The sequence below is a fragment of the Rhinopithecus bieti genome, unplaced genomic scaffold, assembly GCF_001698545.2.
Source record: "Rhinopithecus bieti isolate Rb0 unplaced genomic scaffold, ASM169854v2 scaffold_18624, whole genome shotgun sequence".
In the NCBI taxonomy this organism is placed as follows: domain Eukaryota; kingdom Metazoa; phylum Chordata; class Mammalia; order Primates; family Cercopithecidae; genus Rhinopithecus; species Rhinopithecus bieti.
This window is the reverse complement of record NW_016809607.1, coordinates 2,917,182-2,930,548: the sequence shown is the minus strand read 5'-3', so window position 1 is coordinate 2,930,548 and position 13,367 is coordinate 2,917,182. Positions and strand designations below refer to the sequence as shown.

The 13,367-nt window shown below is 36.1% G+C and overlaps 1 protein-coding gene and 1 pseudogene across 1 annotated transcript in view; one reads left to right on the top strand and one right to left on the bottom strand.

Moving 5' to 3' along the window:
- The window catches only part of ASCC3 (activating signal cointegrator 1 complex subunit 3), a gene marked incomplete at its 5' end in the record, with an annotated part of 187,260 nt that overhangs the window by 162,430 nt on the left and 11,463 nt on the right, over positions 1 to 13,367 (top strand). The window lies entirely within an intron of this gene.
- LOC108540692 (DCN1-like protein 1) lies at positions 2,024 to 2,843 on the bottom strand (annotated as a pseudogene).

The window sequence follows — 13,367 nt, the reverse complement described above, 5'->3', positions numbered from 1 at the left end:
AAAAAAAAAAAAAAAAAAAACAGCTAACGGGATCTTATTTCAAAACACAGCATATGTGAATTAATCAGTCTGAAAACAATAACCATAACTTAAAATCTTCAAGACAGGAAACAAAACAGTACATATACGTATATAGACACATATCTTTTAAAAATTTTTTATAATTAAAATTCCTCTTTATATTTATAAAAATGAAATCAGGTAATACTGAAAGCAGCAAGATTCTTCTTTTTCCTTTTGCTTTTAATAACCAATTCCAGTAGCCTGAATATAAATTTTCGAATTTTTCTTTTGGTAAAACTATATTTTTGAATTAAAGTTATGATTGAAATATTAATATGTCTATAGGAAAAGCTTTCTAGTCTATTTCAAAATCATGTAAATGAAAAGCAGTTTTAATATGTCATTGTTTCTTAAAATAATTTCCGTATTTGCATAAAATGTACTGCTATTCTAAAGTACATTCCTTTGTTAATATCAACCGTAGACCTTAGAGAGTGCCTGGATATACCAAGCAGAATCTATTCTTACCAAAAGACTATAATCATCTAACGTTTGAAGTATTACATTTCTAGCCTGCCTTACGGAAATGTTTAGAAAGCAAAGAACCCTTCTTTGAGTGTCAGTAAGTGAACAGAGAAATGACCATTTTCAGCATAAAAGCAGCTCATGGGTCTTGTAATAAAATATACATACATACATATATATATATATACACACACACACACACACACACACACACACAAGATAGCATTCTGCTTTCATGGGAAAACTGAGCTAATCTGAATGAAACAAAAAGAGTAAACAGACTAGAAGCCAGATTGGTATTTTGCATCATGTATGCTTGTTTGAAAATCTTTGCTCCTGAAGTAAATATTTGGCAACCACAGTGATTAGCAGTTAAAGCAATTTCAACAAAATAAGAAGTCATCAAAAATGGACTATTTGTCTGAAAGAGCAGTACTTACATTATAAAGATTGAACTTCATGGCTCATCACAACCATTTTCAAAATTTAACTCCTACTGTCTTCTTATAAATTAAGAGAATTTCATTTGTGTTCCATAGTGCAATGACAAAAAAAAAGTAAAAACAAAACAAAAAATAAACCCTCATGCCTAAATTTAGAATATTGTGTTGTGTAGCAATCCAAAACATTCAGAACAAATTAAATAGTTTAACTTATGTGACAGGCAGATAAGCATTTCAAAAGCATAAGAAGTCCAATTATGTAGTGCATAATGTGGACAGGAGTAGAATCTTACATTATGCAGACATTTTCTAAATAAAAGCTCCCCGTAGGACAACTATATATAAACATAGGTAAGGTAAGCTCAGACTAGTTCTGTGAACCTTTTGAAATCAAGAGTCTGAAACACAATACATTTTTCAGGTAGGCACCAAGTTATCCTAAAAAATTTTCATGTTGGTTATTCTGGCGTTGTTTTTTCATCAGATACTCTAGTCACATCAACAACTTACGTGATTTGCCAGGAAAAAAAAAAATTCCCCCCAAACCAAAATACCATTCTAGATCCAGTATACTTAAATATATCACCCTTATTGGAAGTGCTATTAGCATAGTCTTTGCAACTAGCCCAAAGCATATGTTTAAGCAGTTCTTATAAATTGTTTTGTGATGTTCGTATGTTTAATTCTTATGCCACCTGTTTTCCAATGAAGACAGCATTGTGCTTTATGTGAGAATGGAAACCTCAAAATAATCACCATAAAGCTTCTAGGACTTACGCGAGAATAAAGTAGGATGGTCCACAGATATAAGATGAAATCCACAATGTTGGAATTATAAGTGTTTAGAGCGTCCCAGACTAGAAGACAAGCCCAAACCACCATTAGAAGAATGAAATACGATATGGTCCAAGATATATCCTTAAAGTTTTGTCCCAACCCTCAGTCTGAATTGTGAGAATTGATCTTTAGTTCAGTCCAGCCAGCAGAAATTGTGCAATTTTCTGTTGTATTTATTGTACAGACTATGTACATTCTAGAAGGTTCCTTTAGTGCTACACTGTTGTACTCTTTGTCCCAGCAATTTGAGGGTGTGCAAATTCCACAAAGTCATCAATAAGAACAGGCCATGCTCTTTCTTTATCATAATTAGACACATGATCTGCAATCACTGTAGTGAAGTCTAAAAGAAGATTCCAAGTGTCTTTTGGTATTGATCGTTTATGATGTTCCAACAAAAATTTATTCCATAAGTCTAAGAATTTAAATCTTCTATTAAGCAGTAAGTTCCAGTAGACAGTGGCCATTTATAGATCTACTCCTTTTTGTCCTGGATTCTTTGCAAAATTAAAAGTAACCTGGTAAAAGTCCTTAAATCGTCCTGGTTCTTTCAATTCTTGTTCCGTCTTGGGTATCTGGGCCTTTAGTTTTTCTATGCTGTCACATCCTAATTCTGCCATGCCATCCATGAACTCCTGTTTGGAGAACTCACACTGTGTTGCTGCTCTGAACTTCCATGCAATAATCAACACACTAATGCTGGCTGGATTGAGTGCCAGGCCATCACAGAAGTGCTATATACCATCTATTCCAATTTTATTCTCATGTTGAGGATCTTTGTATCTATTGTACAGTTGTTCTAACTTCTTCCTGTCCAGTGATCCTTTTACACTCTCTTGTATATAAAGTTCAGGATTTTGGAAAAAATTATCTGTTACAACATCAAACTTCCAGTCATTTTGAGATAGACAACTTACTGAGGTTCTTTTCACTAGATTGTGTGAAGATCATAAACTGACGAACTTTATCCTTCTGTGATGATTTCAACTTGTTCATGTCGGTGTCTTCCAAGCCTCTCCCCTCCTCCTCTGGCTCCGCAGCAAATGAGCAGCAGTATCCTTAAAGACTACAAGAAAAATGATGTTAATTCATGAAAGGAAAACAACATCTCACATATACATGCACATAGAGAACTGTGACAGTGTACACTGATTAGAAAGATTTCTAGAAACCTATGCTTGCAATTTTAAATTGGAATTAATGTATGTTAAATACCAGATTATACCAGAATATCTGGAGAACTGTATACCATCCCTGTACCTCCTACCAAAAAAGAAAAAAATAATAACTATTTAATGATGGGCCATAGGCAAACGTCATGACAGTGGTGATAATGATGAACATTTATTGAGGGCTTTCTTTGTATCAGGCCCTGTTTGTTGTACTTGCTTTGCATGTAATTGACCCATTTTCTACAATAGTCTAGTGAAGCAGTACAATGATTATTCTCATTTTACAGATGAAGACTAAGTAACTTTCCCAAAATCACATCAGAAGGCAAAAACAGCCTATAGCACAGGTTGGATTTTTATGGATGCACCATAAAATGTATTTCACTGTGTTCCCTTTGTCCTATATTAATGGATTTTAAAATTGTACACACGATCTAGTGAGAATTTATTTTAAAATTTGAGAACTTAACAGAAATTTCTACATTTTTTAACCAAGAATTCACATTAGACCTTGAATAATATTTTAATCCCTGTTTTCAATGTATGCTTAAATCACCTCCTTTTAATTACTCTGGTTCCCTTTTCAACAATCTGCCTATAATTACTTTAACCAGTTTCTAAAAGGGACTTGTTAATATGATTGAATATTTGTAACTGCTTTATTGTATCACTCTACAGTGCCCAGTTGGTAGAGTGTTTGCCTTTTTTGTATCAACTGCTTATGCATCTTCTCAAGTTTTTATATTATGCTATATAAACTAATGAATTAACCATTTGTTTCCTCACATTCTCCCATAAAGCTACAATAATTGAAAATAATGAGAGAAAGATCAGATTGTTGATCCATAGGGAGAAGGAAGAATAACATCATAATTATAAGATAACCCTATAATAAAAGGTAAATGCACACTAGAATAGTTTCTGCATAGGTGTACTACAATAAACACATATGCATACACACATACACACACACACATTTTATGTTCCTCTCTCATTTTAAGGTTTACCTCCTTAGGTTAGCTTTTTGGCTTCTTTCACTGTCTAACCACCAACACCACCACCACTGATGGGGCCACCTGAATAGCAAGCTTTGTCCATCTACTGTTCTTTTTGAAAACTTCAAACTTTTAGAAGTAATAGGCAATCTTAGAGGTACCTTGCCTCAAGATAAGGAACTACCAATTCCCCCAAAAGATAGCAGATATCTCCTCTTTACTATTGAGGAAGAATGTAAAGATCTGTCTTCCAAGGTAAATGTTAGTATAGATTGAATTCATATTCCATTGCCCTAGTGGAAGTAGCCAGCACAGCTGCTTTGAAAGTATTCTGGGTGATTCAGTGTGCCTGAAAGGAAGACCTTTAAGGAGCTACATTCCGGTGGATACGTTTCCATTGTTTTATATAGTCTTGGCTCTAACTTTAATGCAGGAGCTTTCATTTTATATTATTTTCCTTAACACCCAAGTATTTTTTTTTCTTTTAGTGAAAGCAAGTTTATTAAGAAAGAAAAGGAATAAAAGAATGACTACTCCATAGGAATGAGCAGACAAGTCTTTTTGATCTACCGAGTTTCCAGTCTTTCTTCTCTTTTGCATGTGAGATACTATGTAGACTCCAATTAATGTCACAATGTTCTAGTAGGCTTTATCAATTGTCATATGTGCTAGCCAAAAAAAAATAACTTTAATCAACTGCATAAATAACAGGAAGAAGTATATGAATTGTATGCAGATGCCTTTCTTCATTTAGACAACCTTCCTATATTTGCAAAAACAAATCTTTAATAGTTTATTGGTGGGACTTCAAAACAGTAATTTGACCTCTTAATCTCTGTAACAACTTCTGATAAGCTAAAAGCATATTACATTTCACATAGCTAGTATTATATTTTTCCTATAATTCACAGATATTCTGAAAATGCATTTTATCTTCAATCTATTTTTTTAAAGTATCTTGACAGATAACCTTAAGATATGTATGAGCCAAGTGCAGTAGCTCATGCCAGTGATCCCAACGGGGAGACTGAGGCAGCAGGATCACTTGAGGCCAGGAATTTGAGAACAGCCTGGGCAACAACAAAGTAAGACCCCATTTCTACAAAAAATAAAAAAAATCAGTTGGGCATAGTGGCACTCACCTGTAGTCCCAGCTACTTGGGAGGCTAAGGCAGGAGGATCATTGGAGCCCAGGAGTTTGAGGCTGTGGTGAGCCATGATTCATGCTGCTGCACTCCAGCATGGGTGACAGAGTGAGATGCCATCAAAAAAAAAAAAAAAAAAAGATGTGTGTGTATATTTATGGATACACACAGTAGAGTCTGAGAATAGGAAAGAATAAGGGAAGAAAAGAAGATATAGCGATGTGGGTATTTTCATTAAAATTATTTTAAGTGAAAGGTATTATGACTGTAAGCTGGTTCTATATTTTCATTAACAAATGATTCTCATTTGTAGTAGATGAAAAAGCATAGGAATATTTTATGATGCCAGGAAGTAGAATTGCCATGGAGCAGAGTGTTTACATGTAGATGCACTAAGCACGGACTCAGTGTGTTGGTGATGTATTAAAGAATGTCAGTGTCATTTAAACAAATGAGTTTTAGAATTGCAGAGTTTAAATACATTTAGCAATGAAAATAGTCCGGGTATTGCTGAGTTAACGATAGAAGTACTTGGTCAAACCCTTAATGCAATACTTGTACAAAATGTTTTGATATAGCAAATGGTAGATAAAGTCTTTCGTGTATTTTTGTAGAATCTTTTCAGATTTTTAAACGCTTATAATTAGACCAAGAAAACATTCTCTTTAAATAGACAGTACTGCACAAGAAGCTTCAGAAAGCTTCTAATCATTTTGAGAAAAAGATGGGTAGATTAGGCCGGGTGCGGTGGCTCACGCTTGTAATCCCAGCACTTTGGGAAGCCGAGGCGGGCGGATCACGAGGTCAGGAGATCGAGACCATCCTGGCTAACACGGTGAAACCCTGTCTGTACTAAAAATAAAAAAAATTAGCCGGGCGTGGTGGCGGGTGCCTGTAGTCCCAGCTACTCGGGAGACTGAGGCAGGAAAATGGCGTGAACCCGGGAGACGGAGCTTGCAGTGAGCCGAGATCACGCCACTGCACTCCAGCCTGGGCGACAGAGCGAGACTCTGTCTCAAAAAAAAAAAAAGAAAGAAAGATGGGTAGATTATAAGTAAATAATTTGTGGATATGTTTCAAGGAACTATGAGCATTAATACTATAAGCATACATTTGGGGTCTTTTGTATCATCTAAAGTATGCTGGAAACTTATCAACTATAATGACACTGTTAAGGTGACTTGAGTACAATGCTTGGGGTATATAGATCTCTATATCATAGGCAAATTAGTATTTCACTTTTTTCTTTTTAGTTATTTTACAGGAAAGACTGGAGAAAAGTTTTTTGTTTGTAGAGTCTTACGATGTTTTTAAGATTTTCTGCCAAATCTGAATTATCTACAAACAAATGTAGTTTATTTATTGTAAATATTAGTGTGAGTTTATCAATTTCATAGAGATGAGGGTGAAGTCTAGTTCAGGCTGCATTCCTGGCCAGACTGCCAGGAGTTCATATTCTGCCATAAGAACCTGATGAAGCTGTATTAATGGATGACTATTTAAAAACAAATAGTTCTAAATGAACTTAATCCTGAATGGTTATTCTTCCAAATGCAAAGGACCACACAATGGTGCAGAATCCTAGTCCTAGATAATCAAAGCTATAGTTTATCTCCACAGTAGAACACCCAAAACACCACCTAAAACAAAGCACCATTCTCCACTAGGGAAGGATACAGAGCTGATGCATTTAGTTTTCCCAAAACTAACACAAATGTGTGGATTTTGAGGTGTTAAACACCTTTACTTACTCTTGTGGATTTATAGCCAATCTCCCTTCAAGGACTATAATATAATTTGGAAGGCTGTTTTCCCCCTGGGTGACTTTACCTGTAAGCTTTTGTATAACAATTTGGTGGTGGTTTATTGATGATATGATGCTATTATGAAGGATCCTTCTACCCCCTGCTCCTCTCCTCATACCCACATAACAACCCTTTTCCCGGTTGGGGCTGTAGGAAATGAGTAATGCTTAACCCATTTGTGTGATCAATTCACTTAAGCAGCTACTGTGAAATGTTAATCACAACTTTAATTTGTACTGCATTAGCATTTTGATTAACTTGTAGGCTTGCTAGCACACTTGAAGCGCTTTTACTCATAGTTACAGCTCGGAAATGACTTTTTGATTAATTAAGTTTGTTAGACAGCAGCTGAGCTTCCTGAATGCTAACCTTCTGGGGGTAAAAGTTCAGGAGAAAGTTACTATGAACAACTGTTGCTATTGAAAAAGATTCTTTTAAATGTACTTATAGCATTTTAATTATTGACAAAATATTGTATCATTACTTGCAACTGACCTGAACCTTTAGAGGAGTGTACTTTTCTATCAAGAAAGCTTTTTCGGGCTTTCCCATCATTGTAAAGCTTCTGGGAGCTCTTGAACTAAATAGTGCATTTTCTAGCAGATGTCTAACAACTAATGTTTTAACAAGCTGCCTAGGATCAATTTCCACAATTTTTTTAAATAAACTTTTTGTTTGAGAATAGTTTTATATTTCCAGAAAAGTTGCAAAGATAATACAGAGTTCCCATACAAAATAGAACCTATGTTTCCTCTAGTATTGACATCTTAAATATATTGGTAAGGTACATTTGTAACAATTGATAAGCCAATTTTGGCAAATAATTATTAACTAAAGTCTATGCTTATTCAGAATTCTTTAATTTTACCTAATATCCTTTTCTTTTAAAATTTTTTTCTTGATATATAATACTTATACCTATTTTGAGGGTACATATAATATTTTGATACAGGTATACAATGTGTGATGTTCCCTAATGCACTTAGTTCTATTCTAGAATCTCATTGTGGGTATCCCTTTAAATTCAGTAGCCATTTCTCAGGCTCTTCTTGGCTCTGACAGTTTCTCAGACTTTCCTGTTTTTGATGATCTTTCCATAGTGTTTTGCATTCTTGTGATACTTTATATATAACAACTTTGTTTTTATAAATTAATGTAATTTTTCTCATTTTGGCATAAATAAATCTCTTTCTTTTAAACTCTGATGACAATATATCATCCCCATGTCATTTAATTTGAACAGACATGTATCACTTCAACCTTTGTCATGATCTTATTTTCTCTTTTTTTTTTTTTTTTTTTTTTTTTTTGAAACAGGGTCTCACTCTATCACCCAAGCTGGTGTATAGTAGCCTCAACCTCCTGGGCTCAAGCGATCCTTCCACCTCAGACTCCAAGTAACTAGGACCTCAGGCACATACCACCACACCCAGCAATTTTTTTTTTTTTAATGAGATCTCACTTTCCCAAGCTGGTCTTGAACTCCTGGGTTTAAGTGATTGTCCTGCCTTGGCCTCCCAAAGTGCTGGGATTACAGGCATGAGCCACTCTTCCTGGCAGTGATCTTATTTTCATACATTTATTGTAATCCCTCTACTAACACTAGATACATTAAGATGATGACAAGAGATATGAGGAAAAGGAGGAAAGGTTTCTTGAAGAGGAGGAGGATAAAGGGAGAAGACAGAGTGTAAGTCTAAAGAATACTAAGAAGGGGAGAGAAGCTGGAGCAATCCATCCACCTCCATGCATACACCCTACAGCCACAGAGACTTGAGGACACTGAGGATTAAATTGACAGATTTCTTAAACTGAAGTTTAGATTTTAGGGGAAATTTTTAAATAATGAGCCTTAGAGTTAGATGTTATTATCCACTTTTTAACGTACCTCTTTATGTACATTTAATGATGCAGATTTTCTTTTAGTAGCCTAGGTCAGTGATGCTCTTTCCTTGCAATGAAACTGACTTAATTTTATCACAGTGCTCAATGTTCCTATTTTACTTTTGGATTATTTAAATCCAGAATTCAGTTGTGTTTCAAAAGATAAGTTCCTGAAGATCAAATGTTAAGATGTAGTTATAACCAAATGGTAGATTAAAATTAATTTTAAAATTTTAGAGTTTCAAAAAATATGTTGATAAAATTTACCCACAGAGACAATAATCAATTAATACTTAATAATTTTGTCTGGAGTTCGCATTTTTCTGCTATGTGGGAAACGAGGTCCGATGTCAGCCACCTCAGACTCTTTTTGAAGCAAAACAGAATATGCAGAAATCAGCACACTTAATAAAATACGGTGTAATGAGCACGTGTATGAAACTGGAAAACCAAAATCAAGCCTTAACTTCATCACTTGTTTACCAGCATGACTACATAGTCACTAAACTTCTTTAAGCTTAAGTTCCCCTTTCTGTGAAGGGGGGTAGTATTAATGCCTGCCTCATAGTATTGTTGAGTATTAGATGAGAGCCATTAGTGAAAGTATTGTATAATCTGTGTAATACTATACAAATATTTTCATCACACCATATTGCATACTCTCTACACTGTCTGACTTTATATAATTCACTGGAGCTTTTTACAATAAATTCATGGGATTTACTTGATATGAAATATAGAAGATACGTTGTCAAGCTGAAAATGTTAACTTTTTAAAGTATAATCTGCAACTGTGGAAGATAAGAATAAAAGTGTCTATAGGTTTGGATAAATGTTATTATTTGCAGAAATACTTACACAAATATAAAAATGTGGTTGAATTTAAATGCTAAGACCAAGCCTGTTATGCTTAGGAAATTCTTAAAATTGATTTGAAATAGATGTTGAGGACATACAGTGTATCCAAGTCATAAAGGATACCTTTGGCTTCAGGAACCCCACACCTTTAAAAATTTCCTTACAGTGACTGCCCATTTTCTAAACTCTAGAGGGGACCAGCAGAAGTCCCTCTTTTCTGTGAGTTCTTGCCCACATACCCTGGAAGCAGATAATTTATCTTCCTTTGACCCCAGAAGGGTCTTTTCTCTGTACAGCTTATTTCCTGCTTAGTATATGCTACCCCTAACCTCAAGGATATTACATTCCACCTGGAAAATAGAAAGTAAGCTCTGTAAAACAAATAACTATATAATATGGGCATATTGGCATTTTATTGTTGAAAAATTAAAGCTTACAGAAGACAGAAACCATTAAAAAGCACCTAATCAAACTCCTTGATTTATCAGATGAGGAAAATGAATACTAGTAGTTAAGTGATTTGCCCAAGATCTTACAGCTAATTTAAAGGCACAATACTCTAAACTCTCAGGCTAACCCTTTTTCTAGTATACCACACCCTCCTTTCAACCAGTACATTTATTCATGAATCATGCTACTGATTACACTTCATCCAAACTTATTATTTGCTTACATTCTGTCTTGTCAGGAAAACTTCACAAAGTTTCAATTTATCTAGTGTGCACATTCCTCATAGAATCTTTAATTCTAATTTAGGGCCCCATTCAAAGTCTACACACCCTCCTCCTCCCCGTGAGCTTCATAGGCAATATATTATATTGGTTAAAGCAAGCCCTTTCAGGTCAGGTTCCCCAGAACTGCCGTCAGCTGTACCCATTTACCAGAGCTATGCAACCTTAGGCAGTGTCTTCATCTGAAAAATGGTTTAAATTCAAAAACTTACATTAAATGGTTAACAGAGTGTTTGACAAATAGTAGATGTTTAACAAACGTCCATCCTAATCACGACTATTTCAGCAGTGCCTGTGAGACTCCCTTAGCTGCCCTCCCCCTCCCTTTCCAGGTGTCATCTCCAGGTAAACCCCACTCTGCTTCCCCTATCTCTGCTCCATGCATGCTGATTTTAATTATTTTGGCTGTGCGCACTTTGTGCCCAGGATTTCTAAGTCCACAACTCTAGCCCATACGCTTTCTCCAGAGCTCATTTTCACCTGAACTTCTTGGCTTCATAGTAGCACATCACTTAAAATGTGTTCAAAATTAAATTCATCACCTCCTCTCCAGCTCACCTCTCTTCAATAAATGGCAACCCTATTGTTTTTGCTAACTAAAATAAGGTTGTAGTTATGGTATAATTTTATAAGTGGATACAGTGCTTGAAATCACATTTCCATTCTTCCAGGGCTGGTGATGACAAAGAATTCCGAATCAACAATTAACTGAAATTGATTCCAACTTAATAGAAGAAAGTCTGACACACAGAGTCAGCCCCCATTCATGTTTCCCCAACACTCAGAATCATCCTAGCTTTGTCTGATAGATAGAGTGCCAAGTAGAAAGTGGATAAGAGGTAAAGGGGGATTAAGTATTTGCCTGATATTAATACTAAGCTGCTAATGAATGTCAAGGATTATTTATCCTCCTTGTACTAAAACAACCTTTTATTGTTTAGATCGCTGAGTATTAGATCCCTGTAAAGGACTTTGGGGGTTACTTGGGAAACTCAGGCACACTCGCCAGTTGTTACCAAAACCATCCCCAATCTGGGGAGGAGCATATACCTATTAATCCTTATCTGCCAGGAAAACTGCTGTAAAAGGTAGTGAGACACAAGGAACTCATCCTAAGCTCAGTCATATGAAGTGTATCAGTGCAAGCTACCAGGACTCTCAAATCCACTTACCTGGACCATCCCTTAGCCTTAGCCCCTAACAGGTTTGGATCTCTGAATAGTCACATGGGCTTGCCCACTCTAACTGAATACCAGGCTCACATCCTCCAGTTTGGCCTGAGCTGCAGGATCTATCTTTGGCCTTGTTCCCTGCCATCTTGTACAGCAGTACCCCCTTATCCTTAGAACATAGTTCCAAGACCCCCAGTGGATGCCTAAAACCATGGATAGTACAGAACCTGATTACCATCAATTAGAACATGTTTCTGTTCATGTCTTCTACCCGTACATTTCATGCCTTTCCAATCTTAACTAAGCATGTATCATGCACTGTGGCATAACTTCTGCAGTTTGAGGTGTGACAGCAAAACTAACATGAATTTATTTTTTCTTCTTCACAAATTCATGGATGGACTTATCCTTCCTTCTTATTGTATGCCTTAGCAACCTCAGCACATGATTTTTTTTTGTTTTCTTATTAAATCAAGAACATTCACCTTTTCACTTAAAGGAAGCATGTTACAGCTTCCCTTTGGCGTATTCAGATTACCAGCATCACTACTCTTATATGCCAGAGCCATTCTTAAGTAAAATAAGTGTCTTAGAATATAATCCCCACAGACAAGGGGGGATTACTTTATGTTTATCTGACATTAAAACTTTTTTTTTCTCCTATACCATACTGTCTTTGGTAGATGTGCAATAATTTAGGAAGAATGTTGTTATAATCATTGTAATTACATTTTTACCTATATTCTTTAATAAATATTTCTTGAGTGCACTGTTCTGGGCTAGAATTACAAGGAATGATTCCAGATTCTTGCCGTCAAGAAGCCTGTACTTTAAAAGACAGATGTGTAAACAGAGGATTACAAAAAGATGATGGTGGAGTGTGTCAAGAACAGCAGAGACATAGGAAAAATACTATCATGCATTGCATAACAGGATTGAGTTCTGAGAAATGTGCCCTTAGGCAATTTCTTCATGTGTGACCATCATAGAGAGTACTTACACAGACCTAGATGGTATAGCCCACTACACACCTAGGCTATGGACCTGTATAGCATGTTAGTGTACTGAATACTGTAGGAAATTGTAACACAATGATATTCATGTATCTAAACATATTTAAACATAGAAAAGTTACAGAATATATGGTTGTATAGTCTTATGGGACTACTGTTGTATATTTTGGTTCTTTCGTTGTTGATCAAAACCATTATGTGGTGCTTGACTGTACCTACAACTGTCTGGCGACTTCATTGTAAAAAGTAGCATTTGAATGAGACTTGAGGGATGAATAGGAATTTCCTAGAGGGACAAAGTACAGGAATGGTATTTGTTTAGAAAGAAAAAAAAGGAGACAGAGAAGGAAACATCTAAAGCAAGGGTTGGTGTGGGAAAATACCAGTAGTTACGTATTGCTCTACTAAGAGTACAGAGTGGGAGGTAGCCAGAGTGAAAAGCAAGGACCAGATAGATGAGAGAATGTTGACTGTCATTCAAAGAAGCATCAGTTGACCGGGCGCGGTGGCTCAAGCCTGTAAACCCAGCACTTTGGGAGGCCGAGACGGGCGGATCACAAGGTCAGGAGATCGAGACCATCCTGGCTAACCCGGTGAAACCCTGTCTCTACTAAAAAATATAAAAAACTAGCCGGGCGAGGTGGCAGGCGCTTGTAGTCCCAGCTACTCGGGAGGCTGAGGCAGGAGAATGGCGTAAACCCGGGAGGCGGAGCTTGCAGTGAGCTGAGATCCGGCCACTGCACTCCAGCCTGGGCGACAGAGCGAGACTCCGTCTCAAAAAAAA